At 34.7% G+C, this 9,593-nt stretch overlaps 1 pseudogene; it reads left to right on the top strand.

Moving 5' to 3' along the window:
• Nucleotides 1-7,521: 7,521 nt before the first annotated feature.
• LOC114514342 lies at nucleotides 7,522-8,968 on the top strand (annotated as a pseudogene).
• Nucleotides 8,969-9,593: the final 625 nt, after the last annotated feature.

Below are 9,593 nucleotides of genomic sequence, written 5' to 3'. Positions count from 1 at the left end.
TAAGATTTTGGCTTATGTGATTGTGAAGGGTGAACTGTCCCAATACCTGCAGTAGGCAAGATGGAGGCTCAGGAGAACCAGGGTTCAGTTAGAGTCCAAAAACAGGAAAGAACCAACTGATGACTCAGGCAGAAGGAATTCCCTGTTACTTGTGGGTAAATCAGTTTTTTTTGTTCTATTCAGACCTTCAACTGACCAGATAAGGCCCACCTACATTAGGGAGCACAATCTGCTTTTACTCAATTTACTGTTTCAAATGTTAATGTCATCCAGAACCACCCTCACAAACACACCCAGAAAAATACTTAAACATATATCTAAGTACTTTGTTAACCAGGCATGTTGACACACAAAATTAACTACTGCAAAGACATAGAAGAGGGGTAGATTATATTTTAAATGTGATAGCAAGCCATTGAAAAGTTTTAAGCAGTGGACTGATGTTATATGATTTTCTTGTTTAAAAAAAACTTCAGATACAATGTGAAGAACCAATACATTGGTGACAAGAGTGTAAGCAGGAATAGAATTAGGAGACTACTGCAGCAGCCCCCAAAAGAGAACATGGCATCTTGTAGTATGTAGAAGCGAATGTATTTGGGATATATTTTGAAGGTAGAATTTAAGGGACTGATTCATAGATTGAATTTTGGGATAAGAAAACAAATGTCAAGGTGAGGATAATGCCTATGATTTCACCCCCAAGTTACCAGAGTTAGATTGGAACTTTTCATTTACTAATAAGGAGAAATTTCAAGGAGGAACATGGAAATCAAGAATTCTGCTAAGTGCATCTAAAGGCTATCCAAGAAGAAATATGGAGTAGGCAATGTATACAGAAGCATGGCACTCACAGGGAGATCAGGGCTTTCTTATTTTCTTAGTTCTGCTGTAACAAATTACAAATATAGTGGTTTTAAACAACTGAAGTTAATGTAACATCACAGAAGATGGAAGAATAGGAAACTCCAGGGATCATTCTCTCGGGTGAAACAATTATTAATCCTGAAAGATCCACTGGAATTAATTATTTAGAAGTCTGGAATTTAGTCAAACTTTTGCAGCATCCAGAAGAGTACTTGACAAAGAAAAAGGTTGGTAAATTTGGATGAATTTCACTTTTGCATAGCAGCTACCATCCTCCATGTTCTAACCCCATAGCAGGCAACTGTGTAAATAGCAGCCCATATTCCTGGTATGGTCTATGGTGTGGCTGAGCAATGGAGACCTTGATCAACAAGGTGTGGGATAGTGTGTTTCAATCTGCTCTCCACTGAGAGGCTAGCATAGTCACTGGCTATTGTTTCAACCACCATGATCTGAAATAACTTCCTGGGCAGTGTCTGTAGAGTTTAACTAGATAGAACACATTTTTATTTTTTCTCCTCTATTATTTGACCATGTCACTGGCTGACCCCAAAGATAATAGAAAAGAGACTTCAGTGATAACATATGAGAAGAAATATTGTCTTTGCAAAATATATTTTGTAAAAGTCACTAAACAAATGAACAACTGTAACTTCTGGTTCCCAATAAGCAACATCAACAATCCCTGGGAATAAGGAGAATCTGGTATCCAGAATTACTACATTACAATATTCAAAATGTCCAGTTCTCCATGAAAAGTTCAAAGCATACAAAGAAACAAGATAAAAAAGAAACATTACTGAAGAAGCTCAGACACTGGAAGTATTAGGAAAAAAAAGACATTAACTGGTATAACTGTGCTTAACATAAAGGAAATCATGAACAAAAAAATAAAGGATTTTGGAAGAACAATGAATCAACAAGTAAGCAATATCTATAAAGATATAGGAATTATACAAAAGGAATTAAGCAGGAAATCTGGAGCTATAAACTATAAAAGCTGAAATGAAAAATTTCAGTATAAGGGTTCAACAGTAGATGTGAGCAAGCAGAAGAAATAATCAGCAAATTTAAAGTAGTTGAAATTGTCTAGTTTGTGAAGCAGAAAAAAAAGAAGAAAAATGAACAGAGTGTTCAGAACCTATAGGACACCATCAAGTATACTAACATATGCTATGAATCTGGGAGTCCCAAAGGGAGAAGAGATAGAGAAAAAAAATGAAGAAATAATAAAAACTCCCCAAATTTGAAAAGCCATGAATAAACAAATCTTAGAAGCTCAATGAAGTTCAAGAAGGATAAACTTAAAAGGATTCACATCAAAACACATTATAATAGCCCTGGCTAGTGTGGCTCAGTAGATTGAGTGCCGACCTGTGAGCAAAAGGGTCACTGGTTCAATTCCCAGTGTAGGGCACATGCCTGGGTTGTGGGCCAGGTCCCCAGCAAGGGGCATGTGAGAGACAACTACACATTGTTTCTGTCCCTCTCTCCCTCCCTTCCCTTCTAAAAATAAATAAATAAAATCTTTGTAAATAATAAATCTTTAAGAAAAAACATATTATAATAAAAGGGAAAAAAGAGAAGATCTTGAAAGGAGTGAGAGAGAAACTAATTCTCGTGGACAGTACATATTTATTTTAAGATCTGTAATTAAAATCTATCAGAGAAGAATTTCTTATCCAACAGAACTATACTTCTAAAATGAAGCATAGTATGTACAACATAATTACTATTAGTTAATTGTGTTGTATATTTAAAAGTTGCTAAGAGAACCCTGGCTGTTGTGACTCAGTGGATTGAGTGCCAACCTACAGACCAAAGGGTTGCCGGTTCAATTCCCACTCAGGGAAGATGCTTGGGTTGTAGACCAGGTCCCTTGTAGGAGATGTGTGACAGGCAACCACACATTGAGATTTCTCTTCCCCTCTTTCTCCCTTCCTTTCCCTCTCTCTAAAAGTAAATAAATAAAATCTTTTTTAAAAAAGGAAAAATGAACATTTGAAAAATAAGTTTCTAAGAAAGTAGGTCATCACAAATCAAAAGAATTTGTGACTGTTTATAGTGATGGATGTTCATAGACATTTTGTGTTGATCATTTTGCATAGTATACAAGTAATGAATCATTATGTTGTACACCTTAAACTAATGCAATGTTATATGTCAATTATATCTCAATTTTTAAAATAAATAAAACAAAAATAAAGAAAAAATCAAGGCATTTCTAGATAAAAGTTAAAGGAATTCATCACTTGTAGAACTGCCCTACAAAAAAATGCTAAAAAGACTTTCTCAAGATGAAATTAGAGGACACTGGACTGTAAATCAAAGTCATCAGAAGAAATAAAGATCTCTGGTAAAGGTAAATACTAGATAAATAAAATAGTTAGTATTAAAGTTTTGGTTTGTAACTCTTCTTTTTGTGTTCTATAGGATTTTAAAAACCTCAATACTCCATTTTCAATAATGGATAAAATACCTAGACAGAAGATCAATGAAGAAATAGTAGACTTGAACATTATAAACCAACAACACCTAACACATACACTGCACACTTCATTCAATAACAGCAGAAAACACATTCCTGTCAAGTTCACATGGAACATTCTCCAGGATAGATCATATATTAGGTCATAAAATAATTCTCAATTAATTTTAGGAGACTGAAATCATGAAAAGACCATAGTGGAATGAGTCAGAAATCAAAAACAAAACAGAAACTGGAAAATCCACAAGTACATGGAAATTTAATAACACACACACACACACACACACACACACATCAATGGGGTGGCCCTGACTGGTGTGGCTCAGTTGGTTGGGCAGTCATCCTGCAAAGTGAAAGATTGCTGTGCCAAATCCAGGTCAGGGCACATGCCTGAGTTGCACATTGGTCCCTGGTCCTCAGTGTATAGAGAGGCAACTGATCAACGTTTCTCTCTCACGTAGATGTTTTTCTCCCTCCCTACCCCCTCCTTAAAAAATACACAAAGTATTTAAAAAAATAAATAACATTTTTAAAAAATCAATGGGTCAAAAAAGATATGACTAGAGAAATTAGAAAATATCTTGAGAGGATTTAAAATGTAAAGGCCTGGACATCTACATACAAAACATTAAACCTAGATCAGTCCCCTAAGCCTGTGACACTGCTGCCCCTCTGCCAGTGTGCCTGCTCCACCTCCGCCAGTGGTCTTCCACAGGAAGGAGTGAGGAAGGGGGCCAACAGCCAGTCCAGTGCTGTCGTGAGCAGCCGGGCACACTGTGTGCTCTGTGGCTGCAGGTATCTCCAGGGGATCTACTTGAGGCGCCCTTCCGATAGGAGGACATTGCCACTGCTGCACGAAGAGAACACACATCTTCCTCACCTACTTGGAATTCCTGGAGAACTGTGTTTGCAAAGAGCTGCAATGATTTACTTAAATTCCGTCTTAAAATAACCAGAAAACTAACTATATCCTAATTTTATGAGTTGAGTTATTGGGAATTCTATGATTATATATATATATATATATATATATATATATATATATATATATATATTCCACTTATAATATTTCCACATTTTGGCTATTGTTAATAATGCTGAAATGAATGTATATGTAAATATCTCTTCAAGATAATAAATTTCCATTGGAAATACACTCAAGAAGTGAGATAGATATTTCCTATGACAGTTCTATTTATAATTTTTGGAAGGACTTATATACTTTTTTCTCATAATGCCTATACCATTGTTCAGTTTTCAATCAACAAATATGTAATTAAAATTGTTTTAATTAAAAAATTATTTATATGTAACCTATGTTTATCATAATATAGAATGATCTGGCACTCCATAATATGAGGATGAATTGTTATCCCTAATGTTAGAAAAAAATTTACTTTTTTATTCTCAATGGGAAATAATCTCAGAATTGCCATTTAGCAGAGAAATGTTTTAAATTTGAATATAGATTTCAGAAGTTTTTAGAGATATACATAAAAAAGGAAACCAAAACCATATAACTAGTGGAAATTCTCCCATTAGAAATCATGAATTTTTCTACAAATTAGTCCCCATGTAAGAATTCATGAGGCTTTTGTGAGAATTTACACTTGTAATATACTTTTCCAAGCACTCCTCTATATTCCCCTGCATGACTGAAGTCAAGAAACAGAATATTACCAGAACCCTGTAAAACCTCTTCTTACCCTTCTTAGTCAATATTCTCCAATCTTTCCTTAAAGTAACCATTTTCTAGGTAGTTAACATTGTAGACTAGTTTGACATGCACACACACACTCACATACATATATACATGTGCATTTTCATATTCATACAGTATTTCTATTTTGTCATACATATGTTGAAAATACATGTTATAAAAAACCTCTTGTCAGATATGTGCACCCCAATTATTTCCAATATTATAGCTTGTTTTCTGTACACTTAACAATAAAGAAATCTTTGTGGATCCAAGATCACAAAGATAATTTATTACATATATTTTTGTTTTCTTAGAAGACATTATTTTGCTTTTAAAACTGGAATAAACCTTTATCCTTATTTAAGACCTAATACAAATATCAATTCCATAAAGATTTCTTTTTTCTTTTTTTTCTTTTTCTAATTTTATTTCAATCATTGTTCAAGTACAGTTTTCTGTCCTTTACTCCCATCCCAGTCCATCCACCCGTCCCTTCCCACCTCCCTCCCATTTCCACCCCACCCCTAGTTTTTGTCCATGTGTCCTTTATATTTGTTCTTATAAACCCTTCCCATTCGCCCCTGAAATTCCCCTGAAATCCCCTCCCCTCTCCCTTCTGGACTGTCAGCCTGTTCTCTATTTCAGTGTCTTTGGCTATATTTTTTCAATGTACATATCAAGTTGATCCAGAGCTATTCATATTAAAAACAACACCCTGTCTACTGCTTTGCAGTGATATCTTAGTCACAAATGAATTGACTATATGTATTTGTGCATACATGCAGGTGTTTGTGTGTTTCTGGTGTCTCCTTTCTATCCAATTTGCCTAAGCCAAATACATACTCTCAGTGACTCTAGCTATAAAATAAGCCTTGATGGCCAATAATGTAAGTCTTTTATTTTTGTTTGTTTGTTTGTTTCTTTTTATTGTTGTTCAAGTACTGTATGGGCAAATATACTTGCCAATGGTACCTCAGACAAGGTTTGATCTCCAATAATGTTTAAGTCTTTTTTTTCTGTTTTTAAATATTTTGTATTATAAGTATATATTTCTTCTATAACAGAATTTTTTATTTTTGGAATCCAAAATGACTTATAAATATATCAGTATTTACAAGAGGCACCTGTTATTCTTTTTTAAATGTGCTTCACATTTTATTTTATATTTCAAAAAGCTTCCGCACTGCTAAAAAAAAAAACAGTATTAAAATGAAAAGAGAACCAACCATATGGGAAAACATATTTGCCAATGATTATCTTAGATAAGGATTTGATCTCCAAAATATATAAAGAACTCACATGACTCCAGGCCAAGAAGGCAAACAACCCAATCAAAAAATGGGCAAAGGACTTCAACAGACACTTCTCCAAGGAGGGCATACAAATGTCTGAGACATATGAAAAGATGGTCAGCATCACTAGCCATCAGAGAGATGCAAATTAATGTAAGTCTTTTAAGAGTCTTTTAAGATTGCCTTGTCCCCTTGCATTTCCATATAAATTGTAGAATCAGCTTAGTAGTTTTGCAAACATTTCCAAAGGAACTTTGATTCAAATCACTTTGAATCTGTACACCAATTTGTGGAAATGACATTTTGACTCTTCCAGCCTATAAACATGGTGTATCTTGAGATTTGCATAGGCCTTGGAAAATGTTCTTTAATGTTTACTGTGTAGAAGTCAGTCATCTCTCTTGTTAAATTCATTAACAAAACAGGCACTTAATTATTTGTGCAATTTTTAATGATATTTTATTTTAAAAATTGCATTTGGCTCTCATAGAAATAAAAGTTATTGTTATATTAGTCCTGTATCCAGCAACTTAGCAAAATTTACTTATTATTTCTAAAAGTTTGTCAATTCCTTTGACTTTTTAGTTGCATGCTCATGACCTCTCACAATAATGACAGCTTTATTTCTTCTATCCTTTTCTCCTTCATGATCTCAGGAGGGAACACTATATACAATTTCTTCTGAAGTACTTTGTAGATATCTTATAATTTTTAAAACTTTTCAACTTTTGTTTGTTAAGAGTATTTTTCCATGAATGCATGCATAATTCTAATAACATTTTCTGCATATATTGATATGATCATATAAATTTACATTTTTGATATTCACTTTATTGAATTTGCCTTTATAGGTGAATATATCAATATTGATATAGATTTCAATATATCTATATCAATAAATTCACACTTATAGATAAATTAAGTCAATTTATCTTACTGGAATAACCTTTTTTGGTCAAAATGTATTTTATCCCTTTTATAAAACACTATTTCATACGCAACTATTTTATTTAGGATTTTTGCATTTATGTTTATGATAGGGACAGCTCTGTAACTTTCTTATTTGTCATATCCTTATAAAATGTTTTGTCAGAATAACACTGACTTAACTAAATAAATTGTAAAATATTTTTAAAACTTCCATCTTAATTTTCTTTTTTGTTGAGTCATAAACATCCAGAAACTATGAACAACTTTAGTGATGAAGAGTTTGGCTGCCATTTCCCCAGTGAAGGCTTTGTTGCCAAGGACATTCTGGGCCAAAAATTAATGAAGTTTCTTCTTCCAATGATAAAAATTCCTTCTGTATTGTGGACCTGGGAGACATTCTAAAGAAATATCTGAAGTGGTTAAAAGCTCTTCCTCTGGTCACCTCCTTTTTTGCAGTCAAATGCAATGACAGCAAAACCATAGTGAAGACCCTTGTTGTCATCAGGACAGGATTTGACTGTGCCAGCAAGACTGAAATACAATTGGTGCAGAGTTTTGGGGTCCCTCCAAAGAGGATTATCTATGTGAACCCTTGTAAACAACTATTTCAGATTAAATATTCTGCCAATGATGGAGTCCAGATGATGACTTTCAATAGTGAAGTTGAATTGATGAAAGTTGCCAAGGCACATCCAAAGGCAAAAGTGGTTTTGCAAGTTACCACTGATGATTCCAACGCAACTTGTCATCTCAATGTTAAATTTGGTGCCACTCTCAAAACCAACAGATTTCTTTTGGAATGGGCAAAAGAGCTAAGTGTTGACATCATTGGTGTCAGCTTCCACATGGATACTGACCCTGAGACCTTTGTGCAGGCCATCTCCAATGTCCTCTGTGTCTTTGACATGGGAGCTGAGGTTGGTTTCAATATGTATCTGCTGGATATTAATGGTGGCTTTCCTGGGTCTGAGGATGTAAAGCTTAAATTTGAAGAGATTGCCAGTGTCATCAACCCAGCCCCAGACAGGTATTTTCTATCCAACTTGGGAGTGACACTCATAGCAGAGCTAGGCACATACTATGTTGTATCAGCTTTCACACTTGCAGTTAATATCATTGCCAAAAACCTCATATTAAAGGAACAATCATGTTCTGATAATGAAGATGAGTCAAGGGAAAAAACCTTTATGTATTACATGAATGATGGAGTATATGGGTCAATTAATTGCATCCTCTATGATCATGCACACATGAAACCCTTTCTGTAGAAGAGGCCCAAACCAGATGAGATGTGTTATTCATCCAGCACATGGGCACCAACTTGTGATGGCCTCAATTGCATCGTAGAACACTGTGCCTTGACCAAGATGCACATGGAGCACTGAATGCTCTTTGAAAACATGGGTACTTACACTATTGCTGCTGCTTCTACTTCAATGGATTTTAGAAGTTGACCATGTACTATGTGATGCCATGTACTATGGATTCCAATATTGAAACTGATGCAGCAAGTCCAGAACCATGACTTTCCACCCACCATGGAGGAGCAGAATGTCAGCACACTGCTTGTGTCCTGTGCCTGGGAAAGTGGATGGAGCACCACTCAGCAGCCTGTGCTTCAGCTTATATTAATGTGTACATGCCATTCTTGTAGCTGTTACTGTGAGGGTGGCTGAATTAAGGGATTGGAGAAGACTGCTTAACTTCTAATGGCCAGCTTTGGAGTATCTTTGTAAGTAGGGTTGGCACAGATGGAACATTATGAAAGGCTAGGAGATGGGGTCACACTTATCTGTGTTCCTATGGAAACTATTTGAATATTTGTTTTATATGGATTTTTACTCAGTTTTCAAGTGCTACTAAAGAATGCCCTCAGCTGCCAAGCAAGCATTTGTAGCTTGTACATTGGCAGAATGGGCCAAAAGTTTAGTGTTGTGACCAGTTTTTAAAATGAAGTACCTTGAAAATTTAAAAAACAAACAAACAACAACAATGAATCTATAATTCACAATTATGAATAATAATTATGCACCATAAACAAGTGATATTTTTCCAATGAATGCAAGGGAGTTTCACTATAAGAAAGTCAGTTAATGTAATATACCATATTAATAGAATGAAGAAAAAACATGATTGTTTCAATAAACATAGAAAAATCATTTAATAAAACTCAAGACTCTTTCATGATTTAGCAAACTAGGAATAGAAGGGAACTTCCTCAACATGATAAAGGGCACATAACAAAAACTCAGAGCTAGCATCATACTCAATGGTCAAAGATCAAATTTTTCCCCCTAAAATCAGAAACAAGATA

This window comes from Phyllostomus discolor, chromosome 4 (assembly GCF_004126475.2).
Source record: "Phyllostomus discolor isolate MPI-MPIP mPhyDis1 chromosome 4, mPhyDis1.pri.v3, whole genome shotgun sequence".
Lineage (NCBI taxonomy): Eukaryota > Metazoa > Chordata > Mammalia > Chiroptera > Phyllostomidae > Phyllostomus > Phyllostomus discolor.
This window is presented reverse-complemented; position numbering and strand designations above follow the sequence as displayed.